This window comes from Acanthopagrus latus, chromosome 24 (assembly GCF_904848185.1).
Source record: "Acanthopagrus latus isolate v.2019 chromosome 24, fAcaLat1.1, whole genome shotgun sequence".
NCBI lineage: Eukaryota > Metazoa > Chordata > Actinopteri > Spariformes > Sparidae > Acanthopagrus > Acanthopagrus latus.
Window position 1 is genome coordinate 5,643,024 of NC_051062.1, and position 27,204 is coordinate 5,670,227.

Consider the following 27,204-nt stretch of genomic DNA (forward strand, 5'->3'; position numbering starts at 1 on the left):
CATCGATTCTCACTGGAATTAACCATCCCTCACTGTCTATGTTACTATGTTTACAGCTTGTTCTGCTGCCCCCAAGTGGGATTGATAATATGGTACATAAATGTGTTCATGTTTGTGATGCACAACGCAGCTAAGCTAGCTAGTCTTCTCCCTGCATTACCTTAAAGCTCTTGCCATGTAATCAAAAGTCGAGTGAGATGCGAAGGTGTTGCCTTTAATGATGCACCCATTGAAAATGATCACCCAGCTGTGCAGTTCCAGCACGGCTTGTGGAGTTTTAGCGTCTTTCAGCTAATTGTCTTGGTTTCAGTGCGCAGCTCGGCTATGTTACAGTCCAGACATTGTGTTAGTGAGAGAACTGTATACTTTCTTCATATCTGTACTTGCACTCAAGTGTATTTGTATATGATTATTTTGATATTTTAGTCATTACAGAGACATAATCTAAAAGGAAATGGTCTTCAAGTATTCCTGAATGTCAGATAAGCCCTCACACTTGGCTCTAACATATGTAAAAAAGGATTTTTCTATTCGTATAAGTGTGTACTCTTTATTTACTTCCAATTTTCTGTGTGAAATGTTTGCAAGGGCGCATTTTGTAAAGTATGCGTGTGTCTACGTGAACTCCTAATGTGGTTTCAGAGAGTATAGCTTTAGATAGATAGAGGTAGCCCGAACAGTTGGGGGGGGGTTAAAGCCAGAGCTCGGCACGTCAAGGAGATTAATGCGCTGCTATTGTCTCCGGCTCTCATCAGAACACTTTTATCTGCAGAAAATGACAGAGCTTGCACTTTTCATTATGTACGTTAGCTAGCGAGCCGCACTCCACGCCCCTCTCGGCCCCCCTCCCCCCTGCTTTCCCTTTCAAAAAAAGGATTGCTTTTGGGGGTGAATGTGCATTTGTGCGTGCAGGACGGCGTGCTTGTGTGGCGGAGAAGGTGGAAGATGTGAGGGCACTTTTGGACTCCAGATTGTGCGTGATCCTCTGTGATTGTGTGTGTGTGCGTGGGTGTGTGTGTGTAATGAGGCCTCATTTGTATGCCCCGCTTGTCATTCTCGACTCCCGAATAAAATCTGACACAATAATTGATGTTTTATGTCCCGCAAACACGGATATGGAGAATATGGATCACTCTGGAGACGGCATTGATTGTTTAAAGTGTCTCTGAAAAATTGGATGACAACTGCAGAAACCCGAGTGCACATGTGTCTTTGCTCTTTCCCACAAGTGCCTGAAGGCCGGGGGGCTGTAGGTATGTTTGTGTGTTAGAAAATAAAATAATAATGATAATAATAAGGATAATGATACTAATACTAATAATTATTACTGGAATATAACACTCAAGGCCTTGTTGACCCACTCGTAGGATGAAAGTGCTGCAGTGGCTTTTACACATCCGACTTCCAGAATAGAATAGGAGCTACTAGCTTTTGGTCCTATTTGAAAGTATAATTAGGCAGAGACTATTAGTGCCTTTTCCGACCAAGTACATTATTCAGACCCTGAAATGTTTACTCCTTTGGCTTGTACGAGGAGATGAAAACAGCAACATCTGAAAGAACACCCTCTGAACCAAATGTACCCAAGCATCTGATGACCATTTCTGTGTGTGTGTCTAGTTATCATTCCTTAAACTGCCCTGACAACCAGAAAAGGTAAATTGTAGGCAAACAACGACACTGTACTTTGCATATGTTATGAATACTGGAAGTAAACCTGACATTATTACATGTTCTAAATCACTAAAGCAATGTAATGAGAGATTTTACTACATGTTTTGACATAATTTAAAGATTAAGCAAGAAAATGTGGTTAGCTTAATATAACCTGCCCATAACCATAGTCAGATTTTTTTTAAACTTTTTATATGAAAGTAAATGAACATTTGTAGACATGTCACCTTGGATTCAAGGAAATGGATGGCAGTTTTATGTCTGAACACATTGTAAGACCTCTCAAAGCTTTAAAGGTCAGAGAAAGTCCAGAGCGCTCAAAATAACTTCTTTTGTTGTTGTTGTTTTTGGTAGACAAAGCCTGTTTAGGCCTCCACGACTGATGCCGAGGCCATAAAGAAATCTGTGTGTGCATCACTGTTAGTCAGAAAACGAGATCAAGAGCCACACAGGGACGGGAGCAGAGCAGAGTCAGTCTCAACAACCGTTCTGATCAAAGGTTTGAGATTTAATGGCAGCAAGCTTTGATGGGGCTCCACCGATTTCAATCAATCTCTTTGACACTGATCATCGCGCTTCATTTTGGAGCCAGTGCACTTTTGAAGGCACTCCTCACATGCGTCCAATTTGTCCTTTACTATAAGAACATAATAATCTCTTAAGTGGATAATGGCAAGGCCTCACCACATTGCTTATCTCGGAGAGGATCCTGTGTCTTTGCCTCGGGATAAAGGAATCTTTTAAAATAAAATCCTTTTCTCTGCCCCCCCCCAAGCATTACACCTGCGGCAGAATGCATCACTTTCCCATAGAGACAGGCATTTCAGTTAATGCTGTGCCAAGGCCAGGCTGGTAATAGATTTCGTTTAAGTAATTATTTAGGGATGGAGAGGGAGGGGGACGAAGAGCTAGAGAGGTAAGCAGACAAGCAGGAGTGGACTCGGGATGTAAATCCGTCGATAATTACACGTTGCTCCAAAATCCTTAAGGAATGCAATAGACGGCCATCGTGGCGAGGGATGATGCGAGATATATGGGCATCATCATGAGAAAAATGAGGAAGAGGAAGAAGAGAAGGAGGAGGAGGAGGAGGGGTAATCTGTTCTAAACTTATCCGGCGAGCACAGTGTGAAAAAGCGCAAGGGCAATATGTCACAGGACTGTGCACATCACGTACATTAGGAGTCTCAACACTGACACACAAACAGCACCAACAGCGACATTACGGCCATTTTTGAATACCGGCAACCATAACAGGTACCGAGCGCCCCAGACTTGATTAGATTTGATACTGACAGTGCATATGTCTTCCTCCGGGGGCCGGCACTGACTTCAGGAATAGAAAGAAATTGGATTGCTTGGAAAAAGGTGCATTAAACTGTGTTGTTATCGACAGCGGGAGGGTCCGGACGGGAGGCGAATGTAGACATTTTATAGGAACATACAGTATGTATACTTTTGGATTATAAATTCAAAAGATAATGATCACATATTGATTCAACTATCCATGTATCTATACTGTTCTTTATTAAGGGGCATACCACTAATTAATACATTAACTGAGGAACATCAGTATAAAGCATGATGCCGATGTTTTGCCCCAAAACTACAGAGTGACCCTTTAAATTTGTTATTGCTGTAGCTTTTTCTTCTTTCCATCTTTACATCCGAGACTTTTCTGAAAGTAAGTCATCAACTGTAATAACAACAAATAGATGAATAAATACATGATTAAAAAACCTATAGAGGAAGGAAAAAAACTGACTCAGTTTAGAATTTGATGGCAAGTCATTGTCTGAAAAGGGGATCTTTCAGCATCTACTAGAGCAGCTGCTGCTAATGGGCTTGCTGTTCTCTCTGACAGATGGTTTACTGACCGACACTCCGATATTTGGCATCTTATACGTACATCCTGACACCTCGAGTCCCTTTAACTGCTAGAAATTGCCTCAGTGTTTACCTCCAAACACGCCTAGTTTACTTGCAAGTTGTGTTGCTGAGCACCGAATGAGTGCGGAGGGGAAGATGAATGCAGCAGGCAATGTTCCACAGTAGGCAAATGAATCCTTCTTAGCTTATTACACAACTGAACTGGGACATGCAATGTCAGCCAGTCATTTAATTCCAATTTACCATGGCCTGTCATGGGTTATGTAATAATTAATCATCCGTGCCAATTAGACCAAACAAACTGCTGAGTAGAGTCAATAAATAGATGGATGGCATTTTGTTCACTTTTATATCTCTGCGCATCCCCAGTTACCAGCAAACACAAGCCGGGGCAAGAGTGCGGAATGCTTACTTTTATTTACACACAGTGGGGCTTGTGATTGGACGCACTCCAGCGGCACAGCACAGTAATCCGAGCAAAGACAAGTGTGGAGGTTGATCAGCCTGATGGACACTGGGAGGCCCTTAATGCAGTGTGGACGGACTAATCAGGAGGACAGGGAGGGATCCCAGCGGGGCCGGTTGGACCAGTCTGGATGGAACAGATTTATAAAGTGACCAGGTTGACTTGCTGTGTGAGACCGCCGCTGGTGGTCCATATGGCAGACTGTCATTTACCCTGCATGTCCGGCTGGCGCAGACACAAGCACCGCTACCGCCGCGGCCCTGCCGAACGAGCAGGATCAGACTGCTGTCCTCCTCCGAAGCTCAGGCTTGTTCTGCGACGTGGAAAATTAAAAAAAACAAAACAAAACAGGAAGCTAAAATGGCTTGGCATAAAAAAACAAGGAATGCCAGCTTGTTCACACAATAATAGTGTTGAAGCCGACTGTTGAAATGCATCGAAAACAAAATGCGAGTCACACTGCTGCCATGTTTTCATATGAATACACAAACATCACTGGTAATCAGTTATTCTCATTAAAGAAGCAGTTCACCCAAACATGATAATTCAATCATCACTCACCTCCATGCAGATGTAAAGTCATTTGAATATCATAGTCCTAAAAAAAAACATCTCTGGTGCTTTCCAGCCAAGCAGCGTTGTAGCATTGTCCTACACAGTTGAATCAAATGGGGACTTGTTATACTTGTGGTGCTGATCTGACCTGGAGGGGCAGATCCAGGAACATTTTCTATTCTATTTCTATTTTGACAAATCTGGCTCATTTTGGTGGCAGGTATCTATGAGTGAATACACTTTTCGATGCAGACTACAGGCACTGAATGCCAAGTCCCCAACTGTTTCAGTTGTTGTGCTGAATGCCGCAGCACTGTTTCACTCTGAGGCTCCAGAAATGAACTCTGAATCTTACGCCAACTTTCCATCGGCATCAGAGCGATTAGATAACCACAGATGTTTCACTAATGGATGAACTGTGAATGGTCACAGGCAAAAAGTGCTTGGGTAGGTTAAGCAAAAGATGACATTTTAAAAGCATGAGTGACGTAACATTGACTTTTGATTTCACACGTAGACATAAGAACTGGTATCCAGGGTGAAGGTCCTATTAGCTTGACCCCTCCCCTCCATCCTGCAGTTTTCCACATCACTCAATAGAAAGGACTGGCGCATCAACTTTGTACAATAATGTACTGCAATTGAAGTGACATCCCATGTAGCCCTGGCTCTCATTAGACGGAATAAAAGACTGCATCTGAATGTGATAGTTATCAACATGGATAATCGTCAACTGTGACTTGTCAGTGACACTTGAGTCATGGGTGCCTTTAGGTGTTGAAAGAATATCATCATTCAGAAATCAGAATATAAGGCATAATTTTTTTTTTCCTTTGATGGTATTACTGTGATACTTTAAATGCCATAAATGCAGCTGTAGGGATAAAAAAATAAAATCATTCAAGTCATTCAAATGCAAATTAAAGGTCCAAAATCTCCCATTGAGGCAGTCTGTATGCAGATAATTCACAATGTTATTATTCTGTACTGACTATATTTTTTTTATTAGATATGCTGTGACTTGGCTCTTGGGGTAGCAGTGTGAGAGCAGCTGTTTGGTAGCTGGCGCACTGCTTTGATCTACACTGAATTATCTCAATGCTCACTCCCAATGCGTCCAATACATCAGTCTGGTCAGTGGCCCTTTTCTTGTAAGTCTGACACTGTACAGGAGGTACACGTCTGGCCTCACTTCTTGAATATAAAGAGTGAGAAAACTCAGAATTAGTGAGGGTGGTTGGCTGGGTCCCCCACAGGACTTGTATAACGTGACGTGCCTCGCTTGCGTGACGGAGCAATCTTAACCAAAATATAATCTTTTCCTTAAAGAAAGTATTGTTTTTGTACCTAAACCTAAACGGAACTGCAACATTTCCACATTAATAACAGTTCAAAATAACATTTGTCAAATGTCAGCAGTGACATTCCCACATACCTGATTAAAGGCATACTATATAGTTCTTAGGAAGGAAATTCAAACTCAAAAATACTTATTTCCCCAACTGTATACTCAAGCCATACTCAGAGGAAAATAAGGTCCCTAGAACTAAGTTTGAATCAGTTTGCGGCAGGGTCCGCTACATATAAACAACGTAAAACAGGATGAAATTGTGTTGTCCTTTTAAGGTCAGTTTGTTTATTCAGTCATGGAAATAAATAGTTTGTTTTATGGATTAAAAAGACAACCAGTCAATGAAGATATTTCTCTTCTGATTAAAGTTCCATCCCCAAAACTACATGGTGCACTTTTCAACAACAGGACATATTGTGATTGTATTGTAATTGTTAGCATGTTGGCATAGATCAGCCTTTAGCTCACATTCTCAGCATCTAAAAGCATCTTCATACCAATTTCAAATCCTATGAGGTTATCTACACAACACAAAAGCTCCTTGGCAACTTGTAAAAGTAATATTCTCTTTAATAACTTGTTTTATATATTGTTTTGAGGGCAAAAGTTTCTCTTTCAAAGCTGGTAGATGTTATTGTATATTGACCTGTAAACCCTGCTGTAGCTTCACCAAGGTAGCAAACACTCTTCGATCAATTACTTTGCTTCTTTAAATTCTGTCTGTTTGTATGTCTGCTTTGTGTTTTAATTCTGCAGTGGAGAAGGTCATCTTTTTTTTTTCTCAAAACATACTCTAAGCAACATGTAAACAGAAAAAAAACACACAAAGAAAGTCAATAGGAAACATTGTACGTCAGTGTAAATCTCATCAACTTATCTGCAGCCACATCAATTGTCTTCAGCCTCTTGATCGACCCAAAACTGGTTTCATACATTCTGTGCAAAAGGAAGAAAGAAAAAAGAGTGGCATGCACAGCAGTAATGTCAGTAATTGAAAATGGGGGAAATTGATTGAATAGACAAGCCTTACAAGGGCGTATATTTCACAGCTGCCCGGATGAGCGGCTTCGGAAGAGCCATTGAACCCTGAAATGGGATTTCTCCCCAGAACATTTTCAGATACTCGTTCGACAATGTTCACATGCCGGAGTTACATCCGTCGCTAAATGCAGAAATGCATGCAAATAATATGCAAATCACACTGAGGCAACCGCATCAGCACTGTGTGGTTCTGCAACACAAATATTTTCTGTTTTGTCGCAGGGGGATTCATTACATCTTGTCCCCCTTTTTTCGACGGCGTGAACTTAACATCCGCGCCCATAGAGCGGCCCTCTGAAACATCTGCTTGGCAATCTATAAAGTAGCACATGCAAGCATATTTATCTCTGGCTGATGCACTGCACTGCACTGCACTGCGCGGCGCTCACCTCAGCCTGATCCTGAACAAGTTGTATCAACTTGCTCAATCAAAGAGAGTTTGCATGGAACAAGTGTATCTAATCCCCAAAGCGAATTGGATCTACTTGAAGATACAAGGCCAGCGAGTCATTAATTGTTATCCCAAAAAAGCACATTGCACTCCCGCCACCACTGTGGATATCTCCACGGGGGAGAGATGGAGAAGCGGCCAAATTAAGATTCAGGATGTTAGCAACCGTCCCTTATTGGAGGAGGGAGTTCAGTCTGGGTCTTCGGGGAGGTAACTGGATCACAGCCCCACCAGTCTCTTCCTAGGTGCCGCTGGATTCGGAGCGACTGCGGGGACTGCCATTTAAGGAAAAGCCATTCAGGGCAGCACTTGTGAGATTGAGAGAGGAAGGAGACTGAGGGGAAAAGAGAGGACCACGGGAGGACGAGTCGTACATGGTTAGACTGCAGAGGAGGCGGTTTGAGGCGGTTTCCGAGCTGAGAGAATTCGGGACAGGTTCCCGCGGAACGTCCCCCGACAGACGGAATGAAAGGCCGCGTTGTGGGTCACACCTGAGCAAAACAGCAGTTGAATACATTTTGTGTTTGGTGTTTTTTTGCCGGGGGAAGAGCAGAAGATAGAAGCTCATGCAGACAAAATTCATTTCCACTCTGGGCCTCTGTTTCTCAGTGGTGGAAAGGATCCACATTAAGCGTGTCTTTATTCTTAAAATTATAAATGCTGGCAGCGCCTGTGTACATGTAGGTCTTTCTCCCACAGCTTCTGAGAAAGTCTACCTGCTGGTTAGAACACAAGCTAAGAAGGTAAAGGGTGCAGTGCTGTTTTGTAATGCATAATACACTACAGAATTTGATCCTTCTCCTCAATCGCAATGCTATTTTTATTGTCTTTTTGATCAAAGCGCCTGAGTTATAAAAGACGAGCTCGCACAGAAGAACTTTGGCAAGAGTGACACGCCGCTACGGACGCTTTCTGGATGAAAGAAATATTTTGAATATTCAAGCAAAACCTCTAAATGAAAGAAAAGAATGTTAAAGCAGATTTGTTAATGATGAATCCTTTTTGATGTCCTCGACAAGAATAGGCATGGATCCCTGCCCAGGGGTGCCCCACACAGCGGGCGATAACTTTTGGGGTCCTTGAATTGGGACGGAGGAAGAAATTGGATTGGAAAATGTGTGTCTGCAGTCTTTTGTCTCTGGTTTGGAGTTAAACTGATGCAGCAGGATGGGCTGGTGTATCTTTTGACTCTCTAAAACTCTGGAAAACAACCTGCTTTCCCTACCCTAAACACTAGATTAGGGATGGGATTTTGACTTGTAATTGTAATGGAATTCAATGCAGCATGATTAAATGGTACACTCTTGGAACTTTTTCTGAGTTAGGTTAAGTTCAGTCAAACTCTCCCACGCGGGGGCTGAGGTTGACCTTTGGAGTAAGTTTAATGTAGTGTGATCAGTTGATACACTTTGGATCCAACACTTCTCTGACCACAGTAAAGTTATGTGAAACTTCAAAAAACCAAAACTTTTTTTTCACCAACCCTAACAGAACCCGCTGTTAGGGTTGGACTTTGGAGTTAATTTAGCACAGCACGCTCTTTGATTCCTCACCCTCACTTAGGGTCAGATTTAGGGTCCAGTTGTGGGGAAAAAAAAAAAAAAAAGTAGTGCCAATAGACTTCATTTAGATTATATTCTAAACTTTGAACAGTGATTGTGATGTAAGCCTCCACTTAACAAAATGAGAAGCCATTTTGTAGCAAGTAAACCTAAACCCCTTTGTTGCATTCACAGTAGAAACCTCAGCAGGATTATTCTGATGTTGACTTGTGTCAGCGCAAAAACTGGTTGCGTAACGCCGACAGTTAGGCTGTGTGTCTGTGTCTGAGCATCATGTGGCGGCCGCCAGCGCGCACACCTGTGGCTTTATTTGTGTCTGGGACGCGGGTCAAAATCTCCAGTTAATCAGACAGAAGTAATTAGGAATTGTTTGCACAGGCGGAGAGCAATTGTTTGCCCAGATGGAGAGCTCATACCTCCCAAAGTGTTACCTGCACCGCGTCACGCCGCGTGCTTAGAAATTCCATCACAAATTAAATCTCAGTTTAGCTGGCGATATCTCATTCCTCCGACTCATCTTATCTCCTGTTTCCACTTAAGAAGTTGCCTCGGAGCGGCGATAAGAGGCAGAGGGAGAGGAATGCTGCGATCCTGCTCCTGACAGATTAATTCATAGGCAGTGGGGGTGAGGCGGGGTGAGGCAGGGTGGGAGTTTGTGGGGGGGGGGGGATATGTCTTTCTGCTAACGTGGCGGCTAGGCATGTGATAATTTCTGTGATAGTGGGGAGGCGAGTGATGGAAACGTGCCATGGGCAATTGACTTGTACACATGCTCGCTGGATTTTCTGAATTGAACAAAGGCGACAGACTTCGGACGTCGCTGTCACGACTGTGGGAAAAAAAACGGTGGCTAATGATGCAAAAGACTAATTATTGGTAAAATATGTAAAGCTGGCAGGACATAAAGCTCATTCAAAGCCGATGGCTGCTGTGCTTGCAGACGAGCAACATTTTCATCATTCTGAACTCCACAAACATGACAGCGTTGCTTGAGTCTTGATGATGATGATGATGATAATAGGGATGGCGTTTGTGAGCAACAAGCTCTTCATTAGACGTGATCCTCAAAGTGCCACTGGAAAATCAAACAGCGAAGGCTTAAATCCTAAAGAATGGGTGGAGGGGGAAAAAAAAAAAGAAAAGAAAGCGTCTCTAATCAGATGTTTAATGAAATACAAAATCAAGTTTGTTTTTGATAATGGCTGATAAAAATCTAGTGTTTTTTTCGAGCAGCACTCAAAAGGATCTCTGAGATCTGTCTGAAGTTTTGTTCTTTTTTGTTCTGGAGGAGCTTTGTGAAGTCTCACCGATGTCACCGAGGTTATCGGGAATAAGACGTGAGATTTCATATTTTAACACAAAGCCTGCGCTGGAAACTTTGGTTGCAGGCTTTTCAAAGGCTCTGGCGGGAGGGGTCTAATGACAGATCACCTTGAGTTGCATTATGGGAAGTGGTGAATCCTTTTTGCCATACTAGTGATCTAGAGTTCTGTCTCGACATCTGGTGCCTTGTTTTTGAATCAGAGCATTTACAGAAAAGCTCTAACTTGGCTGGCTGTGCACATGACAAAGATCTGACCCATTGTTGTCCACTGCATTATATATGTGTGTGTGTATATATATATATATATATATATATATATATATATATATATATATATATATATATATATATATATATATATATATATATATGATATACCCCAACTCAGTGTTTCTGCACTGAGGCCACAGCTCTCCCTCTCTCTTTCTCTGCCCTCCATCCAGATATTATTGAGCTTTTTGGTAATTCCTGTTTCTATGGCAACATGAGTCAAGTCATCCCGTGGACGGTGCGGGGAGGGGAGAACCAGCGGGTAAGTGTCTGAGTGTGCAGGCAGTACGAGGAGTTCACTTTTTTTTTGTCCAAAGCTGTCAAGTCTCCACTTACTTCCCCTTCCTTTACTCTCTGACGGTCGTCGTCCCCTAGACGAACAACTGGCATTCATGTTTGGTCAAGTCTGTGACAAAGTGTCTAGGCACCAATAATAATAAAATGAGTAACTTGCATGCAATGAAACCTTGATTTTTCTGAACACTTGAGCAGTCCAACTCTGCAAGAATCCTCTTCTCAGATAATTATTCAATTAAAAACGAAGACACTTTATCAATTAACAACCGGCTCCCCGATGTGTTCTGACAGCCCAAATATGACCTAAAAACTTTTTTGAAAGGCGCTGATTTGGCTCTCGAAATTGGGGCAGTGAGAAGAAAGAAACAGTCTCCCCAGTCGGATGAAAGCCACGAGGCGTTTAAGGCTTAAAAGGTTAGTGGCAATTTTCTTAGAGATTCGGTTTCTGTGTCGCAAAACAATCTGCATTTTTCTGCCCTCTGCTACCATTCCGATCAATCAAGGCTATTATGTTATGTTTTCATTTTTATTTTTTCCCCCGGAACATTTTGAACATCAATCATAAAGGCGCTGTGTCGGGAGTTGGTGCAACACAAGCTTGTATCTGTTCTGTCCTCAAATAGCATGACATACTTACACATGCTTCCACAAGCACCGAGTGTCCCCGAGCTTTTCGGCATCTCACACTGCTAGCTCCTTTTTGTTTCTAAAGGGAATAATTCATAATCAAGCTCCATTCTCCTGAGTGGTGGGGGAATGCACACACACACAGACACACACACACACTGTTGCGTGGAAAGAGTCACGCACAAGGGTTCGGGCGAGGGCCGATGATCAGGTGTAGTATTAACAATCACAGAAAGGAATAGTGTTATGATATGTGTAGTCATATACACTGAGCAGCAACCCTGACATTTAAAAAAAAAAAAAAAGAAAGAAAGAAACAGTGACTCAGCCTCGTTACAGCATCATGAAGTCGCAGTCTTTTTTTAAAACGCACACAAATTTGCAAACGCTGTGTCACATCGAAACCTTTCATCGGCACTCTGGTAAGCGAGTGTGAAGGCCCGACGCGTACCCAGCGCATGCTGTGTCCTCGAAACAGCAGAGTAGTATTGCAGATTCAGAGTCAGAGGTGTTTAATGAAATCTTTAAATATTTCCAGTGAATCAAATTTTCCTTTTTTTTTTTGTTTTTTTTTTTTCCTGAAGCCGCTGAATGCATTTGCCTGAGCCTGGAGAGCCTCAAGAGCACTACAGAAGCGCTAATGCCGGTAGATAACACATTAGTGCTTAATGGCCAGCACAGTGACTCTTAAGAAAGGAACACGCTGGTAAAAGCCTGACTGAATATAGTGTGTTGGAACATATCGATTTCGGTTTTGCTTCGTCTGCTGCAGCTGCACGTCGGAAAATCTCAGGTTTGTTGAGTACATTTTGGTCCATGGTCATAAATGTTCTGTCCTCGTATCCTCCGGCGTCTGCGTAGGTGTTCTCCGCTGTCGAAAGAAAAAGTGGATCCAACGGATGGTTGGACAAAATGATACCACATAACTGAGTCCAATTACCTTAAAGTTAAACAGAAGATTTGTAGAATGTGGACAAGTTGAACGTCAGTGTTACATTATATTTTCAACTACTATCAGTTGGAGCATTCCCGATTGATTGCGGAGTCCCATCTCATCAAAAATAAATGCATTCAAAGACTGAAGGTAATAAGTAATTTAATGTAGTAGAATGAATCTAACTGAACGTAACAGTCTCAGTTTTATACTGATGCCTCAACCCAGTCGTCAGAATAAATGTTGGCAATATACCTTTCTGCAAGCCATGGGTTCAAACTTTGCATGTCTTTAGGTTGCAACTTTCTTTAAGTACAGTTTTTTTCATGTACTCGCGGTCTGGTTAGGTTAAGGCATAAATACTGCAAGGTTAAGGTCTGGAAAAGATCATGTTTTGGCTTTAGATACCTGCATTTGTCGCCTCAAATACGATCAGAGATGCCCTGAGGTGGTGTTAAAAAGCCAGTTGTTTGACACTTAGAGATGCCATTATGGTACGTAGCCAACTGCCCGACTGGTAGCTCCCAGTGAACATAGCCAATCGACTGATTAATGGGCTGGTCAAACAAGGCCACAGATGGCAGCATCCAAGACCGGCGGCTGCCAATTTGACAATGGAATACAGTGCCAAGGTGGTTTTCTTGCCGGGTTTAACTCTGAGCAACCTGGGGCCAAAGATCTGTCAGCTTATAGGGCTGCTAATGTCAGCTGAGTGACTAAACAAGCACGCGTAACCATCTAACAACAGCTCAGCTCTTTAAGCTATCTCAGAACTGGATTCCCTGTGGTGAAACTGGATGGGGTTGGCTGCAAATTTTGTGTTCATTCCTGTCACCAGCTTCACTTGGAGCCGGCGTCGGGACTACGGCAACAGTTAGCCACTGTTAACTGTTACTTAACAATAAATGAAGAAATGCTATCGAGGTATATGTAGAATTTGGAGGAACATTTGTTTATAACTTAAATTTTTGTAGCTTTAGCTTGACTAAATTATTAGTAGAGTGCACTCAAATCACCAAATTACAGCTAACAAGCTGAAAGTTAATATGTAACCGAGACGTACGAATGCTATACCTTTTAGATGCATACATTAACTCATCTCTATGCATGCTACATACAGCTGTGTTTCACTCACTCATGCTCATAACACTTTTGTCTCCATGGGGTGTCAGAATCATCAAAACAAAAAGCTCCTTGTAGTGGCTTTAACTAAAAAAAACAAAAAAAACAATAGGAATTACAAATCCTGGCGCTGTAATTGTGAAGTTTTAGGCTCAGCTTCAAGCATCAAAACTGCACAGTGCGCTAACAGGTTGTGCTGATGTTGAGCAGAAGCAGCGCAACTCATGCATCAGAGTCCCCTCCAAAACACTGAGCTTCAGGCCTCTGGATGTCCTCTGTGTTTGGTGTGGTTGTGTGGCTCAGCTGTCCTCTTGGATACATCCTCCTCACTAGATCGGCGGTCTTAAATGCTTCGCTGTTCTTCATCACAGCAGGCAGTGATATGTAGAGCAAGCCAGTGTCCCCAGGATCCATGTCAAGTTAAGCGCGCTGGTTTGCGAGTACTGCACGATCCCAGCGGAAAGCAAATCAGGCTTTATTTTTTGTGTGACGACAATGCGGCGAGCCCTGAGGCTAAAGCGTATCAGTCGCTCCCCAAACTGCTGAAAGCATGCTGCACTTTGCCACAGAGCTCTGTCGAGCAAAATTAACTTTTGTCAGGCCCCATTTACACCTGGCGTTAATACCTAATCTGTTTGGAGAATGACATCTGCTCTGTAGGTCTTTGCCTTCACTCCTGGAATTAATAAGTTCACCTGATCTCACCCATATTGAAATATTATCTCGATATGAAATTAGTTAGCCGGGGCTGTCCAAATTAAAAGATGCAATGTTTGCTGGCCCTGGTCAATCTTTTTTTTTTTTTTTTTTAAAACGACTTATGCAGAAGGGGTCAGAGTTAGATGACCTTTCAACTCACTGGAGGGATTTTTGTTCTTAAAATATACTCATTCTCGGCGGAGTTCGTTCACATCTGGCTGAGATCCGCTCACAGTGTGAGCCCGGCAACCTCCAGATGTCATCCAATCACAGTGCGTTCTCTGCTGACTCTTCAGCTCACATTAACATCCATAAGATATGGACTGCAAGTTAAGGTAGAAACACTATTGAACTTTCCTTTTTTTCAAGTTACAATAAAATGCTGCACATATATCAATTATGAAATACTGCACAAGGGCAGCTTTTCCATCCCTTTATACATTTTTATTATCAACTATCAAATTGACAACTAAAACCCTTATAAGACTGTATAACCGTGTCATTAACTGGCAGATTCTAAAGATTTTGATTAAAAGCCCTCAGCATATTTTTATATTTATTTTAAAAGGTGATTTTCCCACAAGTCATCAAGTCAAGTGCTAACTGTTTTCTGACTGTGGTTAATGTTAGCCTGTTCACTCAGTTAGCAGTGCGGCTAGCAGGTTAACATGCTACTCCAATGGATATCTCTGCAGCACAATACAGAGACATCAAACTGTAACATCTTCACATTCTGTTGATAATTTTTGTTTATTTTTGAATGTTTTAAATAAAAATGCACCGTTTAAAAGCTACAACCATTACATTTTCTGAAATAATGACTTTAATTGCTGTTCACTTTCCATTCTCGTCACATATGGCTAAACCCTTCCATAACAACTAATAAGCTGCTGAAGTCTTCCCTACAAATACGCCCTATTATTGACCCTATGAGTCATTCGCACTCATGGCCCTCGGCGTGGCGTCACGGAGGTCACACTACACTGAAGGCAGATCTTTCGATAGGCGTCCAAATTGGAAGCGGTCGCGGCCTGGCGAGCCAGTGGGAAAGATGACATAGGCGCTAATGGCGGCGCTAATGAACATAGATGATGCGCGCAGTAAAGCCCTTCACTTTATGTTTCCTCGGAGGCCCCGAACCGCAGACAACAAAGGACAAACGTGATGGAGAAAAAGAAATGCGCTCCTCATTTATTCTAATATCAGACCTGGCCCTGGAAACCACAGTTTGCCCTCCATACTGCCGCCTGTGTTTATATACTGGCAATTATTGTGAGGAGTCAAGAGTCAGAGGAGCTGTTAAAAGCAATGTTTGATTCCTCCAGCGAGTGGCATTCATCTCATTTATGTAATTCATCTATTTTGGTTCCTGACAAAAATGGTGCATCTTTAATGCCATTTGAATTTTTTATGAGGCAATGTTTTTCTTTTTTTTTTTTTTTGTCTGAGATGAAAAACAGCACGGTTGAGTCAGGCTTAAAAAATCTTACAAAAAAAAAAAAAGCTAATCCGGTTTCTTGCCAATTGTGGCAGCGGCTAATTCCCTAAGTAGTTTAACATCTACCAGCTGGCCATGACCAACGCTTCACACCCCGAAATGCTTAGTCACCATAAAAAAAAATAAAAAAAAAAAATAAAAAAAAGAGCCAGGCTATTATTCAACTGGAGAGATTAATCACTTTGTTTCATAATGAGCATAAACTTTCCTACGACTCTTGAACAAAACAGGGAGCAGCGCTACAGCGGAGGGGTTAGTCTTGACACGCTGCAATAGCAAGTTTGCTGCCTTTACCCTAAATCCCTGCATGATATGTGTTTATCCTCTTATCCTTGTTCTTCTCATCCCCCCCTCATCTCCCCACTCCTCCTCCGATATTTCCCCCTATCGTCCCCCCCACCGCCACCCCTGTACTTCCTTATTTATCCACTAATATCTTCCGTCTCCCTCTTTATCTCCACTTCCTCTACACATTTCCATATAATCCTCATGCTCTTCCCCCTCCTTTTACCATCTTCCGCTTCAAGTAATAGTCTGCCCGGGGCTTTGTGTTGCGCTTCTCTCATATTCTCTGATACATTCTGTGCATCGTGCGTCCCAAAGATTGCATATCTGGAGCAGAATGTGTGACCTTTTTTTTATTTCTGGGTGCCACGTTAATGCCAAAGATTTCCCACGGATCACTTATCTTGTGTTGGAGTACTGTGACGGGACACACACTCAGAGGGGTATCAGAGGTATTCAGAACACTATATTGAATATACTTCCCCCTTCACTACATTTTGTACTTATACTGACTGTATTTATCAAATATCTTTACTCACTAGTTACTTTGGAGATTGCATGCGGCATCAGAGCCAACGTGGTGATTTTAAAATTGTTTTATCTGCAGTCCAATTTGAAGATTAAAGAAAACACTGATTGTGTTAATATCAGATCTGATACTGTAATGCTGATAGTATAGACAGATGTAATCCATAGTATACATGCTATGTATAAATGTAAAAGTGTGAATAATTTACCTTATACTTTTGATAACTTTTGAACAGAATCTCTTTTGACTTTTTTGTTTTGTTTTTTCTTGATACAAATTATAATATGCAGCATTTAAATAGCACAAAGACACTGACACTGGCTGCTGGGGCTCATGGCCTATGTCTCCTACTGAAATACATTGTTAAAGGTCAAGTCATTGGTTTTGGAATTAAACATTTTTAAAGGTGCAGTGTTCAAGAATCAGTGGCCTCCATGCTACTGACATCATACTCTATAGTAGATGCTGCCATAATGGGGAGTTGACACAACTTAAAATATGTTGAGATCTAACCATTCAGTTTGTGCATCCAGAGACCCAGAATCAGGAGTTCAAAGCAGTTGAAAGCTGTATAAAACTGCAGAGTTTAGTGTTGAGTCACAGCACTGCAGTTGACCCCGCTGCATTAAATCCAATCATTCGACAAAGCGCCGACGCGTGTTCCGGTTCAAGTTCGCCCCTCTCTTCCTTTCACCTTTTTCTTCGGTGCACCCCCCACCCAAGTCTTCCCCCGCTCACCCCTCGTCTCCCACATTCCCTCCTCTAATGTGCAATAAGCAGGGGCTCAGCGCCATCTTCACTCAGAACATCCCGTGTTTGGTGAGCACGCCGTCGTACCCAAAATAGTTGTTGTTCTTTGCCTCAGCATCCGATTGTCAGGGCTTTGAATCATATCTCGGCTCCCTCCGAAAAACAGAAGGCGCAGCGGCGTCTTAAAACACCCCCCCACACACACACACACACACCCCCACCCACCGACTCAAACATCAAGCAGGCAGCAGTGCAGTGTCCTACATAAAAAAAAAAAAAGAGGGGGGGGGAAGCGACATGAAAACCCAAACGGCCTCCCAGGGGAAGGAACAACAAGGAGAAGAAGACGGACGATGCAGCGTACACAGACGCACACTCATGCACACACACAGACTTTCACGCACATCCGCAATCCCCCTTCAGGAGAGTTTCTTATGTTTTGTTAAGCCTCTCCGTCCACATGATTCACAATGCGTGACAGGCGAGGAGTTGGTGGCTGACGGGCCCGAGATGAACCAGTTCCCCTCGCACGCAGGACACGGACACACAAGTGCACACGCCACACGCACACACACACGAGAACGAGACGAATGCAAACACACACACATTTTTTTTTTTTTTTTTTTTTTTTTTTCAGAACCCACCATCACACACAATGACCGTCTCCTTAAATAACGATTCCGCTGACAAAACTGGCCCTGCAGTGTGTCTCCACTCGGCAGCTCGGAGAGTTTTGAAATGAAACCACTGGTGTGTACATTCAAGCCCGCGTGTTCTTATTATTTACCCATCATTATTTATCTTTTTTTCTTTTTTTTCAAGTCATGGTACACATCAGATCAGTATGTTAACCCAACCATGTCTCCTTTGAAATGCATTTAACATGATTTGGAGGACAAATTATTCATGTAATGTTTGCTGGCAGCGTAAAAAAATCAAAAGAATCAGTGACTCTGTGTCTTCAAGTCGTGGGAAAATCAGATTAGTGTTCGCAATATGTATTTTTTTTTTTTTTCTCCACAACCATCTGGCAACCCTTTTTAATGAAATCACGTCACCCTTATGGGTCCTGACCCCCTAACCCTAACCACAGAACCAATGCACTTAGTCATAGGTAGCACAATGACATTGACACTGCCTACTGGTGTTCATGGCCTATTTCTCCACCTGAAATACTGTTAAATTTCAGTGAGAAGTCATGGTGTTTTGATTATTTTAGCTTTTAAAGCTGCAATGTGTAAGAATTCAAATCCACCTGCACAAGGCTGCGGCATTGAACGATTTGTAGAAATGGTCAATATCCTGTTCACATTTCCATGTCAGGTTCATGAAAACATAATCCAACGAGCATCATCTTTCCCACCAAACCTATTTCCTGATGAAAATCAGCCCAGGAGAAAAGATTTGTTGTTATGTCGAGGGGTAATTAATTAAAACTAGACAGTGTGGGTATACTGGCTACCCACAGGCAGACACACAAACTGAGCGCCTTCAATGGCAACGCCATCAATCATCAGAGATACAAAAGGAACTCAAATGGCAAACATAACACAGATAATTTAAAATCAGACCATTGTTGATCAGAGCCATTCATGTCGGTTAATTGGCTTATAAAATTCAATGTATTAATTCAAATTGTGTGAGAGGTAATCCTTTAATTGAACTGCAAACTTAAAGCACAAATCGCTCAGATTCAACATTTTTCACCAATCTGATAATATAATCCACCACATTTAATATCCTGATAAGAGAAAAAATCAAAGACAACAAATTAAACCCTCACTCGCCGCTAAGCCCCTGAAAGCAACCTTTTATTTCTTTTCAGCGCCGTCGTCTTAAGGAAAAAAAAAAAAAAAGCACTCCCGGTCATAATAGACCGTTATCAAAATGGTTCATCTCTGATAGCATGAATGTACTCTACGGGCAGCATCAGGGTCAAGCTGCCCCGTAATGGTAAATCAATACCTCGCAACTCCCACCCGCTTGAGTTGCGCTCTCTCCCTCTGTGCTTTTTGTCTTTCTTAGACAAACAAGTGATCTTTCAAATTCCATAAGGTGGCCACTGAGGAGGACAAAGTCAAAAACGGCTTCATTGTTCCCCCGGTACACACTGATGAGCTTTAAGACCTCACGCGCAGCAGCAGACAACAACGTGATTGATTGATACTGCACATGCAGCAGTCGTTGGCCTCGGACCTAATGGCCGTTCCGAATGAATCCGTTTGTTGCTGACCACTAAATCTGATCAGTGAGAGCTCTGATGTTACAGAGAGGATGGGAGGGAAATAAGTTCTGTGCAACCTGTCATTTAAAATGTAGAATTAAAATACAGAGGATGCAGGATTGATTGGTGTGCAGACACAGCGCTGTTATCTTTAGAACACATAGGTAAATGAATCAGTGATAATGCGGCAAGAACAATGCATGAAGTGCCAGAGTTGCACGCTGTAACAATGTTATCTTCGGCAGCCACAATTTGAAGCTGACACTCAAACTTGTTAACCAATTAGTGCATCCAGTTCCGTCTGATGCTAATGGCATGACTGGATGACAAATACACGGACAGAGAGGAGCTAATGACCATCGCCATTCAAACGCTCCACGCCTCTCGGGTCGGGAGTTCTCGGCGTAGCTGGACCGCTAATACAAGCAATTATCTGTTTCTCCCAAGGACAAACTGTGCTGGAATCAATCGAGTGTTTTCTGAAAGCGTGTTTTTGTTGGTTAGGAAAAAAAAAAGGAAAAAAGAAGTCCGTGGGATGTGATTAGCTCAGATCTCAGGTGATTGATTGCACAGTCCGTGCTCGGCAGCGGGAACTTTATAGCAGCTGCCAGTAGTGTTCCACTGATGTTTGATGAACTTTAACCGACTCCTCCAGCTCTGTCGCAGGCGAGCGGGTTTTAAATAGTGCACAGTAATCGCTGGTATAACACTCCTCCTCCATGGCGCCGATTGATCTTGCATTAGCACTGCAGACAGTTCTTTCATATTTTTTTTGGTTTTGGGGGTGGGTGCCGCGTAATACTTCTGGCCGAGTCATTTCCTTGCCGAATTGTTGTTTGCTGTGAACATAAATGAAGAGCAAATTAAAGCTATAGACAGTGCGCCTCACAGACAATGGCCGATTTCTACCAAAAGAGGACGCGGGGAGACGTTTCTGCAGCCTTTGCCATATCCACTGGTGAATGAAAGACTCCAATGAACAAGCTGTTGATCAAAGTACAAAAAGCCCTGAGGAGTACAAACAGTATCTCCAGTAAATGAGCTCCTTGAATCAGCACTGACTCACTCCAAGTTCTTGAGAGAAAAAAAGAATGATTTGCTTCTTCTTCTTGCTAAGTAAAGTGTACTTTAGAGGAATTAGATCAACAATCTGTGCTGACGTTTGAACAGCTTTAAAGCAAAACTATGCTTGATTCTGGAGAGATATAGTCGATTGTTCTAGTCTCATTCTCAGATCGTCAAACACCAATGCTTTGGGTTAATGGTTCTGAGGAGTTTGATGCAAAAGACCAAATTTGATTGTTGGCTTTGACAGGTATTTAACAATCTGGGCATGACAGCGGTGCACCCCGCCACTCGGAGGAGCTCACTGTCACGGAAGTCAAGTCATCATTTTGGGCAGCACCCATCCAGAACGGTTGGCTGTTGAGTCTCATTTCCAATTCATAAGATACTTGGATTGGTACATCCAGCTGGTCGCCCACCTGGTGTCAGTATTTGTTGTGTTGGGAGTTTGGAAAGTTCAGTTGAGTTGGGAGAACTATTTTACAAATTGCACCTTTTAAGGGACGTTACAACTAACAAGTGCATTTGCATTTAGGGCATTTAGCCTCTCTCGTTCAAAGCGACAGTGATTCATACATACACTGATACGCTGATGGTGGTGGCCGCCATGCAAGGCGCCAACCAGCACACCAGGAGCAGTTTTCGGGTTGAGGATCTTGCCCAAGGACACTTAGACATGCAGACCAGGAGAATCGAACTGGCGACCTTCCGATAACGAGACAAAGCAAATAATGTCTGGCCACATGACTGACTGCACCGTGCCTTGAAAAGTTGAGCGAATGACTTAAAACGACTTTGAATTTGCTTTGCCGTCACAGTCAGAATGAATCCCTTAAAATATTTACTGAGTGTGTCCATTTAACCAGATGGAGACGGTAGTTAAAAAACATCAAGTAGTCTCCAGGAGCGTCCATTAAAGAGCTGTCTAATTAGGCTTCACTCCGTGCTTCGTCTATCCGTCAGTCCCTTTCAAAGAGAACCTTTGTATGGTCATCACCAAGGCTAAGGACCATTTATTACATTTCAAGAATACGTGTTAATCTACTGGAGAATCAATTTCACCTTTTCAGTCATGACTCATGAGGTAGTCAAGAAGGCTTGACTAATTTCCACCGGTTAATAGGTTTTATCCATTTTATCCCCTCATTTCGGTGGTCTTCTCTTGTAGACGGAAGAAGGCAGGAACCGGTTAATTAATCAGTCAATCAGTCGGTGATTTGATTGAAATCCCTTTTGTTGCCGCATTCGAATTTCACGCTGTTTTCCATTCACCTCGATGCTTCTTACTGGGGGGATGAAGCGGGGGGAGGGGGATATGTTTTGATGCTCGAACGAGGTACAATAAACGACAACGTCTGACAGCCGTTCATTTCAGAAACATCCATTTTGTGTCACAATTTGCATATTTAATTTCAACATCCAGCAGAACAAACAGGATGCAACAGCCATTAGTGCTAATGAAGGAAAGACAGATGACATCTATGATGGTTATCACTGTGTCTGCCTGCCTCTTCCAACCTCTCCCCATCTCTCATCATTCAGCCTGCCTCGGCATACCTTTTTTTTTTTTTTTTTCTCTTCACTCTCTTTTATCCGTCAGTCTTTCAAGTGTCCGCATGATAAATAACTACATTATATCCATTAACCAGTTGCGGGTTGAGGCACCGACATAATCCACGAAAGAGTAATTCAAGGCCTCGCAAAATAGAAAAGAAACCCCCTCTTTTCAACAATCCCCCTCTTTCTTTCTCACTATGTTCTCATTAATTCTCCCAAAGAGGCCTGTCAGCCGGGATAGTACATTATCCATTCATCAAGGCGTCATACTCAGGCAGCACCACATATTGGCTAAAAGAAAAAGGTCAAACAACAAAATTTTGTGTTTGCAACCTAAAGTGTGCCATTCAGCATTTTAATTAACAAGGCTGGGCCAATGAAAAATGAATGAACAGGGAGTAGTACCAAAAAAAAAGGAAAAAAAAAAAAGAAAAAAAAGCTTTGTATAGCCTAGAGGAGTACAGTGCGCAGACATAATGATAATGTAAGTCCCTGAGCACATTGGGAATAGCTTGCAAGGGATACCAATCCGGAGTGGATGAATGACATTGCAAATGAAATAGATAAGCAGATAAATGACTTTCATTTCATTGAATTCAGTGTTCTCACTTTTTTTTTTTCTCTCCCGAAAACATTTAAAAACTCAATTATGAGTTGTGTTTTTTTTTTTTTTTTTCACCATGATTGCCTCAGTAGCAAATAATACTGATGGGAATGTTATTCATGCACGGACGCAACACATAGCGATGCCACGCGAATGTGTGATGAAACGGGCTGAAAAAAGGTTCAGCACCTCGGACAGCGCTGCACATGACGAAATGCAGAAGCCAATACGAGCCAACAATATGAAACTGACCTGCTGTTTTTTTCATTTGTATTCACCTTTTGAAATGTAATCTACCTTAAAATGAGTTCATTTCACTGTCACAATGTTTCTGGTAAAATGTATTGCATTTTCTAAGTTTTCTTTTGTTAAATTTCTGCATGCCAAAGAGGTGACATCTGTATTTGTAATATATACAAAAGAAATGTTGAGTCACTGCAAATTGATTAAACTACTTTTAATCAAAGGTTAGGGTGTTTCTGATTACTGACAAATCTTTCAATACTGAAATGTATTTCACTGAAATGTATTTCATTTCAGTGCATTCATATGTGCATCACAGGACAATGTTAACACAACAAACCAACATCAGAGACCTGGTAATACTTTATGATAACCCTCATTAAGAGGTATGTTTATATTGAATTAAAATTTTGTTGATAGTTATTTCACCATAAACACATGATGAAATATTTTATAAGCCATTTGTAAGCATTTCAAAAGGTTATTAGCATCAGTTGTAGCTTTAAAATGTCCCTGCAAATACATGTCATGGATGAACTTCACAGTAATAATCAACCATTTATTTTCCTTACCCTTATCAAGTGTTTTTAATGCCTAAAAATAACCAGTTGAAAATTAAACATTACAAGCTACAACACGAAGGAATTTAAAGTTTTAACATATCCAAGGTTTGCAGAAAATGTACTTTGCCAACATTTTGGCGTGAACTCAGGGAAGACTGAAATACACCCACTGGTCCAGGCATGAAAAACATGTCCTAGTTAAAGATCTTTCTAATGAGCATATTCACTGTTCCAAATTCAAATAATCTCACCTTTACGTCTGACATTTGGAGAGTCCCATCACATCTCACTGGCCTAAACAGATGTAAGGGTATGACTTTCACATATTTACAGACCCCCTCAAATGCTAGGTGCATGATCAGTTTAATATACCCATCATTAATACATGGTAAAGTTAACTAAACTGAATTTATGTTATTACACTCTTAATGAACAATGAAATCCTTGATAAACAATGTATTTGTTGTACACGTGCAACTGATATTTATAATACTTTCTAAATGTTAGTAAATGCTGTACGCATTTTAAAGTTGCAACAGATGTCTATCAACTCTAACAATCACATAGTAAAAGTTAAGACAGTGCCGTTGTGTAAATTTTGATGAAATATGAATTTCCGATTGTTTGACATTCATGTCTCCATGTCCACAGAATGGCATAAAGGCAGACGTAATGGCATATGGCTCAATGAAAACATGCTATTTTACACAGTGAGATGTTGGCAAACGCAGTAATTGTACGTGAGCACATGGGGAAAGCCTCTGCCCACAATCACACGCACTAACCAGCGCATTCAAATGCCACCCGAAGCAGCAGGGAAGGGCCTTTTCTTTTTTATCATGCCTCTCAATACAGCGAAGACATAAGCCATGCTATACGGAGGCAGAGGAGACAAAGGAACACCTTTCGGCAACTTTAGTCCTCATTGTGGAGCGGGTGGAGGTGTTGTCCATGATGGTGCGTAGTGACCCCGGTGACACTTGGCACTGTACTGCAGAATATAACTTGTGGAAAGACCAGGTGTTATTGCGAAGGTGCATTTTGTTCTCTTTTTTTCCCTTTTTTCTGGCCAGTGCTGGAGTCTATCCCTGCATGCACCTGGCTATTGGCAGAGCAGTCAATCACAGGGCTCACACAGTCAGTTATTCCAAAGTGTCCAACACACCTCATACGTCTTTACAATGTTGGAGGTAGCGCTACGCCCACAGGGAGAGGCTGAAAGGGTGACAAGCAATGCTTCGTATAAAGAACCACGAGACCTAACATGGCATTAATACCATTTACAAAGAATAGTAAAATAGAAAAGGACAGCGTAGATGATGGCTAACATGTTGCGAGTGCACTTTAGGTGCAGACTTTTGTCAAAAAATGTTTGGAAGTAATCGATTGGCAACATATTTTTGGTGCAAAACCTTTCAGGTTTGGCTGAAGTGACAACAGTTGAAACTCTTTAAAGTTCAGTGCTCTATAACCTTTTGGCATCATTATTATAGGTTTGTATGCTTTGTTTCACAAGTAAACATCCCCGCGTTGTATGTGGGAGGGATAGTCTGCTGAAAACATTCTTGAGCAAACCTCTGAAACTGCTTGGTCCTGTGGAAGAATACACTGTTTGCTGAACAAAGATAACTTTGTTCAGTCCGGAGAGAAATGTCAGTAATGGAGAAACGGGTTTGTGACTGATTGCGATACCATATGCTGTCGCGGGCACTGACACCCAGACAGAAAGGCACTCGCGGTTGACAAACGATCTGACGAGCGTTTCACTTCAAAAGGCGAAAGTGACAAGAATCAAGATCAGGCTCGAGTCGCAACAACAGCTCAGATTTACTGTCCACTTACAGGCTGTAAATCTGAAGAGATGCTCTGATGTTTGATGGAATGCAATGACAGCTGGAGGCCCTCAGGAGTGGTCGGGGTTTCTGTCTGAGGAGATGCCAGTAAGTGTCCCAGAGTTTCAAAATACGTTTGAATAATTAACTCATAATTATTTAATTCAATTCATACAATAGGTTGCTCACAGCCACATCTGCTCCACGATGGTTGTTAAACTGACGTGGAATAAATATTTATACCTGTTAGCTAAATCAAACTACCATTGCAGAATCCATTGCAAGTAAAAAAGATCTGCTGGTGCAACCTTTAATAACAGGGTGCAGTAGTCATCACAATAAAAAAATGAAAGTATATATAGCACTCAGGCAGTCAGAAGGCTATCATGTATAGTATAGCACTGTGTGTTATGGAGAAACATCTGGGAGATCAGTGCTTTGTAATGTGCTGTGGACAAGGAACATAAGGCAACCTACCCAAGTTAGCTAACTGAGAAATAAAATGTTGGTTTTAACGTTGGGGTTACAAAGCTATGTACCACTGCATAAAGTTGGACCGCATAACACATAACACACCACGCATGTATTGTCTCCATCAAGGCTGGGTTATTAGTCATGAACTGAATGAATACAAAAACATCTGATGCTGATGTCAGACACTTCTGAGACGGTCTTCAGAGAGACTTCCATGGAACAATGGAGTGAAAAAGTATTGACGCAAAACCTTCCAGAGACCATGCAGCTATGTTGTATTCTTTTTTTTTTTTTTCTTTTTATTAATGATTAATTCATAGGCATTTCGTGGGGTGCTTGTTTAGTTTCCAGCCCTGCTTCAGTTTCTCATATATTATATACATGAATACCAGTAAGCGTAGTTGACAAATAAACATAGTATAATAAAAAAAAATAATAATAATAATTTAATCTCAAGTAGAAAATAAAGCATAAATCTGAAAACCTCCAAAGCACTAATAACTCCAAACTCAGCACTTTTAGTAAATCTATTAGTTACTTTCCGTCCCTGCTGTGGCAAACTGACATGTTTTCCCCTGACCGCACGCCGAACCCTGATGATTCACCGGCGACCTCTCTGAGATCCTGCAGCTTCACCTCTGCGACAGTGTGTGTCCTTATTTCCCCCAAAGAAGAACTCCTGCAGACAGATCCGAGGAACAAAAGCTAACAGAAGTGAGGATAACACACTGAAGGCAGCAGTTTATTCCCCTTTGATCAATGAGAAAAGGCAATATCAAGAGCAACAAAGACATTTTGACATCACTGTTGTCAGTTTTAAGCTTTCTACGCTCTGATTTTTCTGAAAGTAGGGCATAATGAGGAGCATATTCTTTACTTTGATTTAGCAAGTGTTTATGCTAATGGAGGTGAGGGAACTCTGCTTGATTTAGATCATTGCTTGAGGGATCGGTGCAATCATATCCAGGCATGGGGTTAACTGGATATACTGTGGCCTTACCATGTATGGCAGGTGTTGTGGGACTACATAAAAAAAAGTGGAGCCTGTAGAGTTGAACTACATTTGGCTGCACTAGCTGTTAACCTTTAGTCAATGATATAATTTGGGTAAGTGGTGTGTCTTTTAATTGCTGGCGTTAATTTTAGAATAGCACTCAGTAATTGAAGCTATAAAAAATGTTCTCAGGTGGTGCTGGCTGGCCATAAAGTCGCAGCATGCATGCAGCGACTGGAGGGCAACAGTTTTTAGGACTGGAGCCAGCTACCAGCCAGCTGATTTCATCCACAGCTTTAAATGTTTCATCTGCGGATATCAAT

The 27,204-nt window shown here is 41.9% G+C and overlaps 1 protein-coding gene across 7 annotated transcripts in view; it reads left to right on the top strand.

The window, feature by feature from the left end:
- Nucleotides 1–27,204, top strand: part of slitrk6 (SLIT and NTRK-like family, member 6) — a 182,470-nt gene that overhangs the window by 53,413 nt on the left and 101,853 nt on the right. For 2 of the 7 annotated variants that reach the window (XM_037091550.1, XM_037091552.1), the window contains exons 4-5: nt 10,758–10,846; nt 11,204–11,295. The exons of 4 other annotated variants lie outside the window; for them this stretch is intronic. The gene's annotated coding sequence lies outside the window, so the exon portion shown is untranslated. The remainder of the gene's footprint in view (nt 1–10,757; nt 10,847–11,203; nt 11,296–27,204) is intronic. One more of the 7 variants, XM_037091553.1, reaches the window with a different exon arrangement.